This window comes from Oncorhynchus mykiss, chromosome 20, assembly GCF_013265735.2.
Source record: "Oncorhynchus mykiss isolate Arlee chromosome 20, USDA_OmykA_1.1, whole genome shotgun sequence".
NCBI lineage: Eukaryota > Metazoa > Chordata > Actinopteri > Salmoniformes > Salmonidae > Oncorhynchus > Oncorhynchus mykiss.
Genome location: NC_048584.1, coordinates 32,290,786 through 32,309,146, shown reverse-complemented (window position 1 = coordinate 32,309,146; position 18,361 = coordinate 32,290,786). Strand labels below are relative to the sequence as shown.

Here is an 18,361-nt window from a genome sequence, read left to right as displayed (position 1 = left end):
TGACAGAGGGAAAGTCACTCAAGTCAGAATCTTTTTGATCCAAATGATAATTGTTTGCTCCATTGATGAGATGCAGTAACGTAGTGATGGAAGGTGAGAAAGGTGAAGTTGAAAACAATGACAAGAATCATTCTACTCCTGACAGAATACAGGCCAATCAAAGCATCTCTCATATTCTGTAGTTAAATAACTTACATTGACTCTCGATTGACAGGCAAGAACCAACCGACCTGCAAATTAAACATTATCATTTCATCTCTTCGTTAATTAAGATGACGTCACAAACTTCATAATCTGCCAAAATATCTCAACTCCCCCTGTGGGTATAACATGTTGCATGGAGCTCTGTCTGGGTAGACTGACTCATTTATGAAGGCAATCTGTGACGAGATGAATGACTAGATAGGAGGGAGAGAGACAGAGAGAAAGATGGAAAGAGAGAGAGAGAGAGAGAGAGAGAGAGAGACAGCGGGAGGGGGAGAGGGAGAGAGACAGAGGGAGGGGGAGAGGGAGAGGGAGAGGGACAGAGGGAGGGGGAGAGGGAGAGGACAGAGGGAGGGGGAGAGGGAGAGGGACAGAGGGAGGGGGAGAGAAAGCGTGGGAAGGGAGAGAGAGAGGGAGAGGGAGAAGGAGAGGGACAGAGGGAGAGGGAGAAGGAGAGGGACAGAGGGAGAGGGAGGGGGAGAGAGAGAGGGACAGAGGGAGGGGGAGAGGGAGAGGACAGAGGGAGGGGGAGAGGGAGAGGGACAGAGGGAGGGGGAGAGAAAGGGTGGGAAGGGGAGAGAGACAGAGGGAGAGGGAGAAGGAGAAGGAGAGGGGGAGAGGGAGGGGGAGGGGGAGAGGGAGAGAGAGAGGGACAGAGGGAGGGGGAGAGAAAGGGTGGGAAGGGGAGAGAGACAGAGAAGGAAGGGAGAGAGAGGGTGGGTGAGAGAAAAATGGAGAGAGAAAGAAGAGTTAGATAGCTAGTGAGAGAGAAAACTGGAGAGAAAGAAGAGTTAGATAGCTAGTGAGAGAGAAAAATGGAGAGAAAGAAGAGTTAGGTAGCTAGTGAGAGAGAAAAATGGAGAGAAAGAAGAGTTAGGTAGCTAGTGAGAGAGAAACATGAAGAGAAAGAAGAGTTAGGTAGCTAGTGAGAGAGAAACATGAAGAGAAAGAAGAGTTAGGTAGCTAGTGAGAGAAACAAAACACTAGCAGGAATGTCGGATGACGCCATACAATCACAAATTCTTTAAATAAGTTAAACAACAAAAATGAGCTAAATACAGTGCCTTCAGAAAGTAATACGACCATTTGACTTTTTCCACATTGTGTTACGTTACAGTCTTATTCTAAAATGGATTGAATTGTTTTATTTCCCTCATCAATACATTCACAATTCCCCGTACTGACAAAGCAAAAACAGGTTGTTGTTGTTTTTTCTTCACATTTACATAAGTATTCAGACACTTTACTCAGGACTTTGTTGAGGCACCTTTGGCAGCAGTTACAGCCTTGAGACTTCTTGGATTTGATGCTACAAGCTTGTATTTGGGGAGTTTCTCCCATTCTTCTCTGCAGATCCTCTCAAGCTCTGTCAGTTTGGATTGGGAGCGTCGCTGCACAGCTATTTTCAGGTCGCTCCAGAGATGTTTGATCAGGTTCAAGTCCGGGCTCTGGCTGGGCCACTCAATGACATTCATAGACTTGTCCCAAAGCCACTCTGTGTTGTCTTGGCTGTATGCTTAGGGTCATTGTCATGTTGGAAGGTGAACCTTCACCCCAGTCTGAGGTCCTGAGTGCTCTGGAGCAGGTTTTCATCAAGGATCTCTCTGTACTCCATTCATCTTTCCCTCCATCTTGACTAGTCTCCCAGTCCCTGCCACTGAAAAACATCCCCACAGCAGAATGCTGCCACTACAATGCTTCACCGTAAGGATGGTGCCAGGTTTCCTCCAGAGGTGACGCTTGGCATTCAGGCCAAATACTGTAGTTAAATCTTGGTTTCATCAGACCAGAGCAAGCGGGCCGTCATGTGCCTTTTACTGAGGAGTGGCTGTTGTGTTGTCTCTCTTGTCGTGATGTGTGTTTTGTCCTATATATATATATATCTTTTTTTTAATTATTTTAAATCCCAGCCCCTGTCCCTGCATGAGGCCTTTTGCCTATCGGTAAGCCGTCATTGTAAATAAGAATTTGTTCTTAACTAACTTGTTAAATAAAAGGTTAAATAAATAAAAAATGTAATCCTGTCTCGGAGATCCACAAACAATTCCTACAACCTCATGTCTTGGTTTTTGCTCTGACAAGCACTGTCAACTGTGGGACCTTATAAAGACCTTATAAAGACCTTATAAAGACAGGGGTGTGTCAAACCCGGATTTTAGAGAGCCTGTTTATTTCTCTATTTGGTTAGGTCAGGGTGTGATTTGGGTGGGCATTCTAGTTTTCTATTTCTTTGTTGGCCGGGTATGGTTCCCAATCAGAGGCAGCTGTCTATCTTTGTCTCTGATTGGGAATCATACTTAGGCAGCCTGTTTTCCACCTGAGTTTGTGGGATCTTGTTTTTGCATAGTTGTTGTGGAGACTACAGAACTTTACATTCGTTTGTATTTAGTTGTTTTTGGTGTTCATCTAAATAAAGTAAGATGTACACTTTCCACGCTGCGTTTTGGTCTCATTCCGATGACGGACGTAACAGAGTGTGCCTTCCCAAATCATGTTCAATCAATTTCATTTACCACAGGTGGACTCCAATCAAATTGCAGAAACGTCTCAAGGATGATCGATGGAAACAGGGTGCACCTGAGCTCAATTTTGTGTCTCACAGCAAAGGGTCTGAATACTTATGTAAATAAGGTATTTACGTTTTATTATTTTTTTTAATTAGCAAAAAAATCTAAAAACCTGTTTTCGTTTGTGTCATTTCTGTGTGTACATTGATGACGACATTTTTTCCCATCCATTTTAGACTACGGCTGTAATGTAACAAAATGTGGAAAAAGTCCAGGAGTCTGAATACTTCCCGAAGGCACTGTGCATGCTAACTGTCGCACCATCAGCAGAGACTGCTCAATGAATTGGTTAAATAACAACTAAAAGACAAGTGGAAGAGGAGAAGTCCCCCTGGGGCCTTGGGCATCTGGGAACTGAATGGACTATAATAGTATTCTGTTTCAAGACCACATCGACAGATAACTCCTGACTAAACCGTCACACACACTCGCACGCAGGCAGACGCATGCACACACACACACACCGAATGTCCCTTTTGTTCTGTCTGATAAATGGGAAAAGTTTGGGTCTTTTTTTCACCACATTTAAATATTAATAGATATTAAATATTTCATATTAATAACAGTAAGTGGCTACTCAGGGAAGAAGAAGCAGTGTTTCTTTAGAGAGTGTTGAGATACGTTGCTTCATTCCTCTGCGGAGGTTCACACACTCAGTATCTGTACTGCACAAAACAACTTTCACCTTAAATGGTGTGAAATACTGTACTGTCCATATCATTGCAAACAGTGGTTCCCAGACTTGTTCACTTTGTGACCCTGAAAAATGGAAAATAAAAGTTTGCAGACACCACCAAAAAAATTATGTAGGACATGGGGTGCTTATCTAGGTGAGGTAATATCCTGAATTGTACTGCACGTTAAAAAGTGGACTGCACACATTTTTTGAAAGACGAAGAACTCAGTATAGCCTCCAATACAAAACTATTGTCCCTAGCAACATTCAGAGCCTTAGCTGTAAGAGGGAGCGAGAGAGAAAGAGAGAGAAAGAGAGAGAGAGCATGTGTGTGAGAGAGAGAGAGAGAGAGCGCGAGAGAGAGAGAGAGAGAGAGAGAAAGGGAGAGAGAGAGAAAGAGAGAGAGAGAGAAGGAGAGAGAGAGAGCGCGCGAGAGAGAGAGAGAGAGAGAGAGAGAGAGAAAGAGAGCATGAGAGAGAGAGAGAGAGAGAAAGAAAGAGAGAGAGAGAGAGCGAGAGAGAGAGAGAGAGAGAGAGAGAGAGAGAGAGAGAGAGAGAGAAAAAGGGAGAGAGAGAGAGAGAGAGAGAGAGAGAAAGAGAAAGAGAGAGAGCATATGACAGAGAGAGAGAGAGAGAGAGAAAGGGAGAAAGGGAGAGAGAGAGAAAGAGAGAGAGAGAGAGGGAGAGAGAGAGAAAGAGAGAGAGCATGTGAGAGAGAGAGAGAGAGCGCGAGAGAGAGAGAGAGAGAGAGAGAGAGAGAGAGAGAGAAAGAGAGCATGAGAGAGAGAGAGAGAAAGAGAGAGAGAGAGCATGTGAGAGAGAGAGATAGAGAGAGAGAGAAAGAGAGAGCGAGAGAAAGAAAGAGAGAGCATGTGAGAGAGAGAGAGAGAGAGAGAGAGAGAGCGCGAGAGAGAGAGAGAGCGCGAGAGAGAGAGAAAAAGGGAGAGAGAGAGAGAGAGAGAAAAAGGGAGAGAGAGATAGAGAGAGAGAGAGAGAGAGAGAGAGAGAGAGAGAGAAAACAGCAGGTGGTAGTGAAGCCTGGAGGTTTTCTATCAAAGTCCTCTCCTTCTTTTATCTCTTTAAACATCCCTCCATCCTCTCCTCTGCCTCCCCTCTTCACTGCATCACTGTTGGAAAGTGTGTGTATGTATGTGTGTGTGGGTGTGTATGTGTGTGTGTCCTCGCATTTGTGCATGCTTTGCAATGGGACTAAGAGGCCTTTCTAATGGTAGGAGTAATGAGAGAAATAAACAACATTTATAATGCCTTAAAGGGGCAATCTGCGGTTGCTACATCCATTTTTGTATGATACAGTCCCTACAGAAATGATTCATACCCCTTGACTTATTTCACATTTTGCTGTGAAATACCCCATAATGCACCGTTTCCTAAACTCGGTCCTAGGGACGCCAAGGGGAGCATATTTAGTTTTTTGCCCTAGCACTACGCATCTGATTCAAATTATCGAAGCTTGATCATTAGTTGATTATTTGAATCAGCTGTGTAGTGCTAAAATACTTTTGTTTACTGGCCCAATGCTCTAGCCGCTAGGCTACCTGCCACCGAGCAAAGACTTTCACATTCTTGTTATGAAGCCATTCCAGCATTGCTTAGGCTGTATGCTTGGGGTCCCTGTTCTGTTGGAACGTACAGTACCAGTCAAAAGTTTGGGCACACCTACTCATTCAAGGGTTTTTCATTATTTTGACAATTTTCTACATTGTAGAATAATAGTGAAAACATCAAAACTATGAAATAACACATATGGAATCATGTAGTAACCAAAAAAGTGTTAAACACTGTGTAAGGGCTATTTGACCAAGAAGGAGAGTGATGGAGTGCTGCATCAGATGACCTGAGCTCCACAATCACCTGACCTCAACCTAAATGAGATGGTTTGGGATGAGTTGGACAACAGAGTGAAGGAAAAGCAACCAACAAGTGCTCAGCATACGTGGGAACTCCTTCAAGACTGTTGGAAAAGCATTTCTCATGAAGCTGGTTGAGAGAATGCCAAGAGTGTGCAAAGCTGTCATCAAGGCAAAGGGTAGTTATTTGAAGAATCTCAAATATAAAATATATTCTGATTTGTTTAACACTTTTTTGGTTACTACATGATTCCATATGTGTTATTTCATAGTGTTGATGTCTTCACGATTATTCTACAATGTAGAAAATAGTACAAATAAAGAAAAACCCTTGAATGAGTAGATGTGTCCAATATATAATAAGAATAACCCTTTAAAGAAATCCATTACTAATTGTATGTTATGAATATGGTTACTTTTAAAAACAACAAAGTTGTTTTGCTTATCACCATTTAATGACTGTTTTTTGTAATTGTTAACTTGGAGCTATTTGAAAAAGCTTCAAAACATGACTGAAAGAAATCTTTGGATACATTTCTATAAAGAGAGGTGGGAAAAAAACAACAACGGTGATGTCACTTCCTCTCAGATCTAGTTACTGTTACACTTACGCCCTGTTACACTTATTATTATACGCACATTATTCACACACGTGCACAGACTACACTCATACATGTGGACACACACGTCAAGATCACACTGTGTATCACACTGTGCAAGTTATGAGAATAAAACTCCTTGTTAGCCTTGTGGATCAGTGTGAGAGCTGCTGGGGTAAAAATAGTTACATCACTGAGAGATAGAGTAATGATGGTCACACACACACACACTCACACACACACACACACACAAACACAACAATTTGTGTGTGTGTGTGTGTGTGTGTGTGTGTGTGTGTGTGTGTGTGTGTGTGTGTGTGTGTGTGTGTGTGTGTGTGTGTGTGTGTACCCTATTATTAATATAACAGCGATATTATCACAATAACACATCTATATTGACATACAGCGCATTCGGAAAGTGTTCAGACCCCATCCCCATTTCCACATTAAATTCATCTTTTTCCTCATAAATGTACAGACAATACCCCATAATGCCAAAGTGAAAACAGGTTTTTATAAATGTTTGCCATTGAAGTCGAAGGTTCACCTTCCAACAGGACCACGAACCTAAGCACACAGCCAAGACAATGCAGGAGTGGCTTTGGGACAAGTCTCTGAATGTCCTTGAGTGACCAAGCCAGAGCACGAACTTGAACCTGATCTAACATCTCTGGAGAGACATGAAAATAGCTGTACAGCGACGCTCCCCATCCAACCTGACAGAGCTTGAGAGGATCTGCAGAGAAAAATGGGAGAGACTCCCTAAACACAGGTGTGCCAAGCTTGTAGCATCATACCCAAGAAGACTTGAGGCTGTAATCGCTGCCAAAGGTGCTTCAACAAGGTACTGAGTAAAGGGTCTGAATACTTATGTAAATGTTATATTTCAGCTTTTTATATACATTTGCAAAAAAATCTAAAAGCCTGTTTTTGCTTCGTGATTATGGGATATTGTGTGTAGATTAATGAGGGGTAAAAAAAACAATTGAATACATTTTAGAATGGATGTTACGTAACAACATGTGGAAAAAGTCAAGGGGTCTGAAAACTTTCAGAATGCACTGTTTCAGATACAGTACTACTTCAAATGTACCACTATGACCTTGACTTATTTTTTATATAAAATATCATAAATCAGTGAAACTCAAGCTTGCAGGTATGGTACCGTGTGTGTGTGTGTGTGTGTCCGTGCGTGCGTGCGTGTGTGTGCGTGTGTGTGTGTGTCCGTGCGTGCGTGCATGCGTGGATGAGTGTTGTTATAGTGACAGAGAGATGTAGCACCTTGCTCCCCATTAGCCAGAAAGAAGCAATTAATGTAGATACACAGAGATAAAGGTCACATACACATACAGATACACACACAAATACACACACACAAACGCACAAACACACTGCATAAAAGGTCACCCCACGCTGTGTGTGATAGATAGTCAGACAGAAGATGCTGCTTGTTGCCATGGAGCAGTCTTAGACAAATGAGAGTGCTGCAGACACATGAACAGTAGGTGGGACACCAGTTAGAGTAATGAGAGCAACAGTATGATAATGACAGCAGACACTTTTCAAGAACAAGATTACTGGCCGGTCTGACTGTGTGTGTTAGTGTCTCAGTGTGTGTGTGGTGTATGTTCGGTGTATGTTTTACGGTTATGGCCTGTTATTTTATTTTCATGACGGTCTTCATCCATAATCGCCGATTACACGATTACACAGTAATTGTGCCAGCCTTGTGTGTGTGTGTGTGTGTGTGCGTGTGGCAGACACTTTTCAAATACAAGATCCCTACCCTGATTATACATCTAGGCCACAGTAATTATGCCAGTCGGGTAATCAGATTCTCTCCACAGTCCCTCGCAATCTAGCACCTCGGGTCTGTATGTTTGTGTGTGTGTGTGTGTGTGTGTATGTATCCGTGGCCCTCTGTGTTTCATCAGTGGAGAGCAGAGATGGCTGTGTAACCCCTCTACTGTCCATCACACCTGACTTACAGCACAGAGGGAGGGAGAGAAGGGGGAGGGAGAGACAGATACATAATGTGCCCGTGGAGAACATGTAATCATGCACAAACCGAGGCCTTTCCTAGACTTGTCTGAGCGTTTGAAAGGATAAAATGCATTGATATAATTGGCTATGGATGAAGAAAGTGGAAGAACAGAGTAAAATTACGTATGTCTACCCTCTATTGCACTCGTTATCATGCCTGACCAGGTAGAAAATATGCAACTATAGAAAACGGAGGACTCCCCAAGAAGTTTAAAAGGGCAAAAAGGCATATTGACAGAGATAGAAAAGTAAAGGCACTGGATGATAGACGTGAGGGCATGCTTTACAGTTAACCCCTATCATATTTAATCCCTAACAAGACCCCTATTATACTGTATTCTAGTATTTTCTCTTCTGTTCTTGTTACGCGGGGCGGAGCAGGGGAACTCAAATGCAGACTCATATGAGGATACAAGGACAGGTAACCAATATTTTTATTGAAAAGCAGGAGAGGAGATAGGGTGCAGTCCAAGGGAATATTGGGTGGGTAGTAGGGAATCTGGACTGAGGCTGAGTGCAAGGAGATTAGGAACCGGGTAAGCAGGTCTGGAGCGGAATCCAATGAAGCAGTAGAGCGAAGATCCAGGGCAGAGAAGCAGGACTGAGGAGACGAGGGACTGGAGACAGGTACCAGAGTCAAAGCAGACGGGACTGTAGCGGAGAGAAAAAGCAGCGTGAGGCTAGGGAAAACAGGCACAACAGGGTAACAAAATCTATGCAGGAATAAATAGCTAGAAATGCAGACTAACTGAGTAGAGGCTACAATCTGTCAGCGTGGAAGTGGCAGGACTGAGTATTTGTAGGGTTCTTGATTATGGAACAGGTTGCAGCTGGTAGGAATCTGTTCTGCTTCCAGCACACCTGGTCTCCACTCACACAATCACAGAGAGAGGGAGAGAGAGAGTGCACTGGGGGAGTGGTGGCAGGTTAGGGAGGTCCAGGATGAGAAGTAGAGGGCGTGGCAGGAGCAGATGTAACAGTACGGACACCACTTGGCATCCGACTGGGCTTATCTGGGTGTAGGGTATGAAAATCACGTAAGAGTGAGGGGTCCAGAATGCTACAGCGGGGCACCCAGCAGCGCTCCTCAGGCCCATATTCCTCCCAGTTCACCAAGTACTGCCAGCCGCGACCCTGATGGGGGGGGGGGGGGCTGCTGCAGGAGGAAACAGGGGGCTGGAGCAGACTGGTTTAATCAGGGATTCATGGAAGGTAGGATGGATCCTGAGAGAGGCTGGGAGTTTCAGGCGCACAGCAGAGGGGTTAAGGGAAGTTCCTTCGATGCCACCTTCAATGGCAGGTCCTTCGATAAGAGCCATACCTTTTGACCAGAGGGGGAGAACTGGGGCTGAGGCCCGGCGACGGTTGACTTGGGACTGGGTCCTGTCAGAGGCACAAAGCGCAGCCTTCCTCCTGGTACGATGACAGCAGTGCAGATGGTCAAGGACAAAGGGGCCCTTGACCTCTTGGGCGGGGAAAGAGGAGGGGTTGGTAACCCAAAGCACAGTCAAAAGGTGACATACCTGACGAGGCATTGGTGAGGGTGTTGTGGGCATATTCAACCCAGAGTAGCTGAGCACTCCAGGAAAAAGGGTTAGCAGAAGTCACGCAGCGTAGGGCAGTCTCCATCTCATGGTTGGCCTATTCGGTCCAGCCGTTTGTTTGGGGGTGATATCCAGAAGACTGACATTGATACCAAGAGCTGAACAGAAGGATCTCCATACCTGGGAGGTAAACTGGGGTTCCCTGTCGGAAATGATGTCAGTGGGAATGCCATGCAGACAAAACACATGGGATACTAGCAGGTCTGCAGTTTCCCTGGAGGACGGGAGCTTGGAGGGGAATGAAGTGAGCCGCTTTGGAAAATCTGTCAATAATGGTGAGGATGACGGAGTTACCGTTAGATGGGGGAAGGCCAGTGACGAAGTCCAGAGCTATGTGTGACCAGGGGCGACTGGGTATGGGAAGAGGGCAAAGCAGACCCTAAGTGGGTTTAGTGGAGGTTTTGTTTCCGGGCACATACCGAGCAGGCTGAGACAAATTTCCATTCATCCCTCTCCATGGTGGGCCACTAAAAGCGCTGGACGCAGGAAGGCAAGGGTCCGGATTAATACCAGGGTGACAGGTGAGATGGGTAGAATGACCCATCGAAGAACAGAGCGAACACAATCTGAAACAAACAGAACATTACTAGGACCGTTACCCGGGTTAGGCTGGTTCTGCTGAGCCTGGCGGAACCAGGACTCGATCTCCCAGGCAACGGCGGCAATGATGCAAGGGGATGGCACAATGGCTTCTGGCTTGGTACCCGTGTTGTCAGTGGTGAACTGGTGAGGGCATCAGGCTTGGTATTCCTCGAACTGGGGCGATAAGTGAGTGTGAAATTGAATCTTCCAAAGTACAATGCCCATCTGACTTGCCGGGAGTTCAGACATTTTCTAGTCTGGATGTAGGACAGATTTTTAAATGGTCAGTCCACGCGATGAAGGTGGGGTGTACAAGGCCTCCAGCCAGTTACGCCATTCCTCAAGAGCCAGCTTAAATACCAGGAGTTCCCGGTTTCCGATGTCAAAGTTCCTCTCTGCAGGTGAGAGCTTACAGGAAAAGAATGCACGTGGGTGGACCTTCTGATCAGAGGGGGAACGTTGAGACAGAACAGCGTCAGAGGCGTCCACCTCCACGATGAACTGTAGTTCTGGGTCGGGCAGAGTGAGGACCGGGGAAGAAGTGAAGCGATACTTGAGTTCCAGGAATGCTGCCTCTGCCTCAGGATTTCAATGGATCAGAGGTGGAGGTGAGGGTGGTGTTGTGCCTGCTTTCCTGCAGGAAAGCAGGACTGAGAAGACGAGGGACTGGAGACAGGTACCAGAGTCAAAGCAAACGGGACTGTAGCGGAGGGAAAAAGCAGCACGAGGCTAGGGAAAAACAGGCACAACAGGATAACAAAATCTATGCAGGAACAAACAGCTAGAAATCCAGACTGACTGAGTAGAGGCTACGATCTGGCAGCGTGGAAGTGGCAGGACTGAGTATTTGTAGGGTTCTTGATTATGGAACAGGTTGCAGCTGGTGGGAATCCGCTCAGCTTCTAGCACACCTGTCTCCACTCACACAATCACATACACACAGAGAGAGAGGGATAGAGAGAGAGCACTGGGGGAGTGGTGGCAGGTTAGGGAGGTCCATGATGAAAAGTAGAGGGTGTGGCAGGAGCAGATGTAACATTTCTGTTCTGTTCTATTCTGTTCTGTTCTATTCTATTCTGTTCTATTCTGTTGCTGTCCTCTCCCCCCTAATTGTTGAATTTATCAAATGGGGGTATCAGGGCTGTGAAATACATTCTAACCCTTTTGTTGACAAATAAATAGACTACAAACAATATATACAGTCAGTTTCACCTGTTGGTCAATAGTAGTCAATCGTGTACATCCAGGAGTACGCTCCAGGATAAGATTCCCTTAGGTGCCGATCTAGGATCAGTTTCCCCTCCCCAATCCTAACCTTTACCCTTAAACTGGAAACTTCACCAAACACACCGACAGAGCTGGCTCTATACCTCCACAGGCTGCTTGACCTAACACATGTTTGGGTTAATTAAAACCTCCCTGCGCTCCCAACAGAGTTAGCTCTTGTTCCAGTGCTTTACTTCAGACATAGGAATTCTCCGGTTGGAACCTTATTGATGATTTATGTTAAAAACATCCTAAAGATTGATTCCATACATCGTTTGACTTGTTTCTACAACCTGTAACGGAACTTTTCCATTTTTTGTCTGGATGAAGTGCTCACGCCTCATGAAGATTACTGGACTGAACACACTAACAACAAGTGGCTATTTGGACATAAATGATGGACTTTATGGAACTTTATGGAACATATCAGTCATTTATTGTCGAACTGGGATTCCTGGGAGTGCCTTCTGATGAAGATCATCAAAGGTAAGTGAATATTTATAGTGTTATTTCTAACTTCTGTTGACTCCAAAATGGCGGATATTTCTCTGGCTGGATTGGGCTCTGAGCGCCGTTCTCAGATTATGCTTTTTCCGTAAAGTTTTTTTGAAATCTGACACAGCGGTTGCATTAAGGAGAAGTCTATCTTTAAGTATGTGAATAACAGTTGTATCTTTTATCAATGTTTATTATGAGTATTTCTGCAAAATCACCAGATGTTTTGGAATCAAAACATTACTGCACGTAACGCGCCAATGTAAACTGAGATTTTTGTATATAAATATGCACATTATCGAACAAAACATACATGTATTGTGTAACATGATGTCCTATGAGTGTCATCTGATGAAGATCATCAAAGGTTAGTGATTCATTTTATCTATATTTCTGCTTTTTGTGACTCCTACCTTTGGCTGGAAAAATGGCTGTGTGTTTTTTTGACTTGGCTATGACCTAACATAATCTGTTGTGCTTTCGCTGTAAAGCATTTTTGAAATCGGACACGGTGGGTAGATTAACAAGATGTTTATCCTTAATTTGCTGTATTGGACTTGTTAATGTGTGAAAGTTACATATTTCTAAAAAATATTTTGGAATTTCGCGCACTGCCTTTTCAGCGGAATAATGTTGAGGGGTTCGCTAGCGGAACGCCTGCGCTAGAAAGATTAACTTCTTGTAAATCCAACCACGGTGTCAGATTTCAAAAATGCTTTACGGCGAAAGCATACCTTACGATTATTTGAGAACATACCCCAGCAGACAAATCATTACAAACAGTAACCAGCCAAGTAGAAGAGTTACACAAGTCAGAAATAGAGATAAAATTATTCACTTACCTTTGATGATCTTCATATGATTGCACTCAGAAGACAACCACATATCACATATCACACATAGGTGGGACAACCACATATCACAGTCATAGTAAGTGCATCATTCTTCAATAAAGTAACTATCAGCAAATTCAGAGCTAGTAAGGGGGGAAAAAAGTCAAGTGGGAGTGCTGTTTACTCCCAAAACCTAGACTAAAGCTATGCTGCTCCACTGAAAGAGTTTTGTCTAGGCTTAATCTGTGTCTGGGAAACCGGCCTCGAAACTAGAAAAGTGCTCAGATTGTTTGCCACAAGAGTAAAAGGTCCGATGCTAAAGTACTGCATAAGAGCAGCTAGTCAGTACCACTAATGTGGACAGCAAAGGAATCGGCGTCCCCAAGTTCAGCACCACAATAATAGCGACAGCCAAACTGCAGCCAGGAGAATCCTAACCAGGAGGGCATAAGTCAATAAACACAGAAGTGACTGTTGGATCAATTACTTAGGTACCAGTTGGCTGAAAGCAGATTCAAATAGTTGTATTTAAAAAATAAATCACGAAAACAAAACATCACTTCTTTCTCTACTGCTGTTAAAGTGGCTGTCCTTGTGTGAAGCAGCATATCTGTTTGAGTATGTGTGTGTGTGCGTGCGTGCATGCATGCGTGCGTGTGTGTGTGTGTGTGTGTGTGTGTGTGTTCCTGCGTGCTTCCAAGCAATTGTGCGTGTGGGACTAGCACTTCAGGTCATGAGAGCTGTGTACACACATTTCTATGAATTTTTAAGCCTAAGGATTTAGCCGGCAGGTGTATCTCTGTATCTCTCCAGATAAAAAGTTGACTCTACAGCTGTTTCAGTAGCTGGCTTAGTGACAGATGCATCTCTCTCCCTCTGTGTGTGTAGTTGCATGCCTGTGTGGCTGTTTAAGTAAGTGTGTGAGAGCACTGCACATGCTTTAGCTGGTATCAGACCAACTCGTGGGATCAAATGCAACACGACAGAGAAACCTAACGCAAAAAGGCACATCATACCCGTTTTCATGATTTGTGGTGATCACAGAGCGTTTTTGGACTCATTCAGCAGTTTTTACCTGATTGAGTAGAATACTATTGGAAATGAATGTTGAAAGTTCCATTTATATTTCTAAAACATTAACTGAACATTATGCTGTTGCTGCCTTTCTAGGAGTTTTTCCTAGCCACTACTAGAGGTTGACCGATTAAGTTTTCATAACAATCGGAAATCGGTATTTTTGGGCGCCGATTTGCCGATTACATTTTTTTATTAAAAATACTTTTATTTAACTAGGCAAGTCAGTTAAGAACACATTCTTATTTTCAATGACGGCCTAGGAACGGTGGTTAACTGCCTTGTTCAGGGGCAGAACGACAGATTTTCACCTTGTAAGCTCGGGGGATCCAATCTTGCAACCTTACAGTTAACTAGTCCAACGCAATAACGACCTGCCTCTCTCTCGTTGCACTCCACAAGGAGTCTGCCTGTTAGGTGAATGCATTAAGCCAAGGTAAGTTGCTAGTTAGCATTAAACTTCTCTTATAAAAAATGATCATAATCACTAGTTAACTACACATGGTTGATGAGGCTAAATTGATTTTATTGATGTATTAAATTAAGTTAAAATAAGTGTTAATTCAAGTATTGTTGTAATTGTCATTATTACAATTTTAAAAAATTGGCCGATTAATCGGTATCAGCTTTTTTGGTCCTCCAATAATTGGTATCGGCGTTGAAAAATCATATTCGGTCGACCTCTAGCTTCTACACCTGCATTGCTTGCTGTTTGGGGTTTTAGGCTGGGTTTCTGTACAGCACTTTGAGATATCAGCTGATGTAAGAAGGGCTATATAAATACATTTGATTTTATTTGATTTGCTTCATATTGTCAAGACCTTATGATAAATTGCCCAAATCAATAATCAATATGCAGAAACAGTTTGTGATATATTGAAAACAGAAACACAAAATGTAGCCTGCTATCGACACATACATGTGCCACAATAGCTATCGGATTTGTAGTTGTATTGCTGGCTATTTTTGTTAAATAAATGTTAAACCTTATGCGGTCCCTTCGGTAAGTATTCAGATGCCTGGACTTTTTCCACATTTTGTTACATTACAGCCTTATTCTTAAATGGATTAGATAAAAACAATTCCCAATCTACACACAATACTCCATAATGACAAGGCAAAAACAGGTTTTTAATATATTTTCCAAATTTATTGAAAATAAAAAATAGAAATACCTTATTTACATAAATATTCAGACCCTTTGCTCTGAGACTCGAAATGGAGCTCAGGTGCATCCTGTTTCCATTGACCATCCTGGAGATGTTTCTACAACTTGATTGGAGTCCACCTGTGGTAAATTCAATTGATTGGACATGATTTGGAAAGGCACACACCTGTCTATATAAGGCCCCACAGTTGACAGTGCATGTCAGAGCAAAAACAAAGCCATGAGGTCGGAGAAATTGTCCGTAGAATTAGAAACAGGATTGTGTCGAGGCACAGATCTGGGTAAGGGTACAAAAAAATTCTGCAGCATTGAAGGTCCCCAAGAACACAGTTGCCCGGCCAAACTGAGCAATAGGGGGAGAAGGGCCTTGGTCAGGGAAGTGACCATGAACCCAATGGTCACTGACAGAGCTCTAAAGTTCCTCTTTGGAAATGGGAGAACTTTCCAGAAGGACAACCATCTCTGCAGCACTCCACCAATCAGGCCTTTATGGTAGAGTGGCCAGACGGAAGCCACTCTTCAGTGAAAGGCATATGACAGCCCGCTTGGAGATTGCCAAAAGGCACTTAAAGACTCTCAGACAATGAGAAACAAGATTCTGTGGTCTGATAAAACAAAGATTTAACTCTTTGTCCTGAATGCCAAGCATCACGTCTGGAGGAAACCTGTAACCATCCCTACGGTGAAGCATGGTGGTGGCAGCATCATGTTGTTGGGATGTTTTTCAGCGGCAGGGACTGGGAGACTAGTCAGGATTGAGGGAAAGATGAACGGAGAAAAGTACAGAGAGATCCTTGATGAAAACCTGCTCCAGAGCGCTCAGGACCTCAGACTGGGGTGAAGGTTCACCTTCCAACAGGACAACGACCCTAAGCATACAGCCAAGACAACATAGGAGTGGCTTCAGGACAAGTCTCTGAATGTCCTGGACTTGAACCCGATCAAACATCTCTGGAGAGACCTGAAAATAGCTGTGAAGTGACGATCCCAATCCAACCTGACAGAGCTTGAGAGGATCTGCAGAGAAGCATGGGAGAAACTCCCCAGATACAGGTGTGCCAAGCTTGTAGCGTCATACCCAAGACTCGATGCTGTAACAGATGACAAAGGTGCTTCAAGTACTGAGTAAAGGGTCTAAATATTTTTGTAAATGTGATATTTCAGTTTTTATTTTGAATAAATTAGCAAAAATGTCAGAACCTGCTTTTGCTTTGTCATTATGAGGTATTGTGTGTAGATTGCTGAGGGGGAAAAACAATTTAATATATTTTAGAATAAGGCTTTAATGTAACAAAATGTGTGGGAAAAAATCAAGAGGTCTGAATGCTTTCCAAAGGCACTGTGAACTGCATAAGCATATGCAATTAATCACTCATCTCTTTGTGGTGAATCCAGTTTTGTGCCCTGTTGAAACGAACACAACTCAAAAACCACACGGAATCTGGACATCACTGGTTCGATTGCCGATTAATTAACTCCACGATTTACGATGGAGTTGAGCATAGTCGGCTTCTGATTAGAGGACAACCTGCATGCAGAACAGCCTCCAACATTTTGGAGTGTTGGATTTTGATTGGAGGTTGACAAAATGGAAAGGGAAACGCAAAATGTAATATTGTTCTGAAATGTTCTGTTTTTTGCAGTTCCACCTGCAACTGGAAACAGGAGCGTATAAGACACCGGGAAAAAGTATATATATCGACAACGAAAAAAGTATATCCTAACCAAGTAAAGGTTGGTCGAACGGATTTCAATGGACCATCGGATCAACGGCTATCACGTGCTAGTTTGCCATTCCGATGGACGTTTAGATCAACTAATAGTGACTTTGCAGCTGCCCTTTCAATTTGCCCTCCCTACTAATAGGTGGGTAAACCCTATCGCACAGTAAAAGATGGGTAGGCTTGGCTACATGGGTTTAGAAGTGCACACCCTCTGTATCCCTATATATATCACGGATTTCAACCACACAAAATCTGACACAAGATCACTGGGCAACTTCATTCCACCCAGAGAGCAACAGCTCAGCGTCAAGTCAAATTGGAGAGGCCATCATCACAATCTCGGTTCTAGATCGGGTGCCAAACTAACTCACCATGTGAGATAGACCTATATAAAACCGCATCACTCATATCTCCAAACATAGGCCCGTGTTGTGATACATGTAATGAATCAAATCCTACTGGTGTCAGTGACATTGATTTCAACTGAAAATAGTCTGCTGCTCGTCAAACAGACACCTGCTGTATGACTAACGGACTGAGCCAAGACCGTCAACACTGTCATAGCCTATGGTGATTTACGGTATTATCATGACCAACAAGCTCACCGATCCAACGTTGTACAAATTCAACAATTCCTAAACCGTAAGCCAATCCAACCAACCACTTACAAATAACTGTTAACATGATGCTAAACATTACGTAGCCCACTACCTCAGACCCATGGCTGTATATTCTAGTTGATACTATAGGCTAATTAATCAATTGGACCACCATCTGAAACTTTCACTCTCACTCACCTTCTTCTTCCGGTAACGTTAACTTGCCTCCTCGCACAATCGACAGCACCGGTCCCGGACGCTTATCATCCGCCGGGCAGTCTACTCAATTGTGTTCGCTAAATCATCCGTCCAACTTGAATAAACAGTCCTCCCGTTGTCCTGTCAATGTGCTCTCGCCGTTGCTGTGGGTAGCCTATATTTTCTCTGGTTCCATGCGCTCTGGCTGTCGTTCAGATGTGCGGTTTGATGTTATTCTCCTTTCAAGCGTGCTCTTTCGCTCAGTAGGGAACAGGCAAAACGCTCTGTTGATATCATTCACCGGGTAACGGGAACAGGAGAGGGAGTGGGAGCTCGAGCTAATAGGCTACAGTACAGTGCACCCACACGCGCAGGTATCATCTTACATAAAGTGCTACTCTGAGAGAGAGAGAGAGCGAGAGAGAGAGAGAGAGAGAGAGAGAGAGAGAGAGAGAGAAAGAGAAAAAGAGAAAAGGAGAAAGAAAAAAAACTATGAAGTGTCACGCCATAGAATGCGCAATGGCGAGCTCTGACACCCCAAGAGTAAAAATGTTTCTATTTATCTAACTACCTACCTATCTGTCAACCTGCATAAAGCTTCAATAAACGTTGGTCATAAATAATGAATTACATTGAAATAAAGCTGCCTATGTGTTATTAATTTTAATGCTGTTAATGTGAGCTCTGTGTCTGTCAAACTTGTTTCAATTTGTCCATGCTCAGGGCACCTTGAGACAGAGCGAGAGAGAGAAACAACCGGGCAGAGAGAAAGAGCGGGAGTGAAAGAAAGAGGGTGAATTCTAAAATGTAATTTCTAAGCAATTTACATGTGCAATGCCTAATATGTATATTCATTGTATTA

At 43.6% G+C, this 18,361-nt stretch overlaps 1 protein-coding gene across 1 annotated transcript in view; it reads right to left on the bottom strand.

The window, feature by feature from the left end:
- Positions 1-17,882, bottom strand: part of LOC110499334 (zinc finger matrin-type protein 4) — a 184,901-nt gene extending 167,019 nt beyond the window's left edge. The window contains exon 1 of the mRNA XM_036956195.1: positions 17,500-17,882. The gene's annotated coding sequence lies outside the window, so the exon portion shown is untranslated. The remainder of the gene's footprint in view (positions 1-17,499) is intronic.
- Positions 17,883-18,361: the final 479 nt, after the last annotated feature.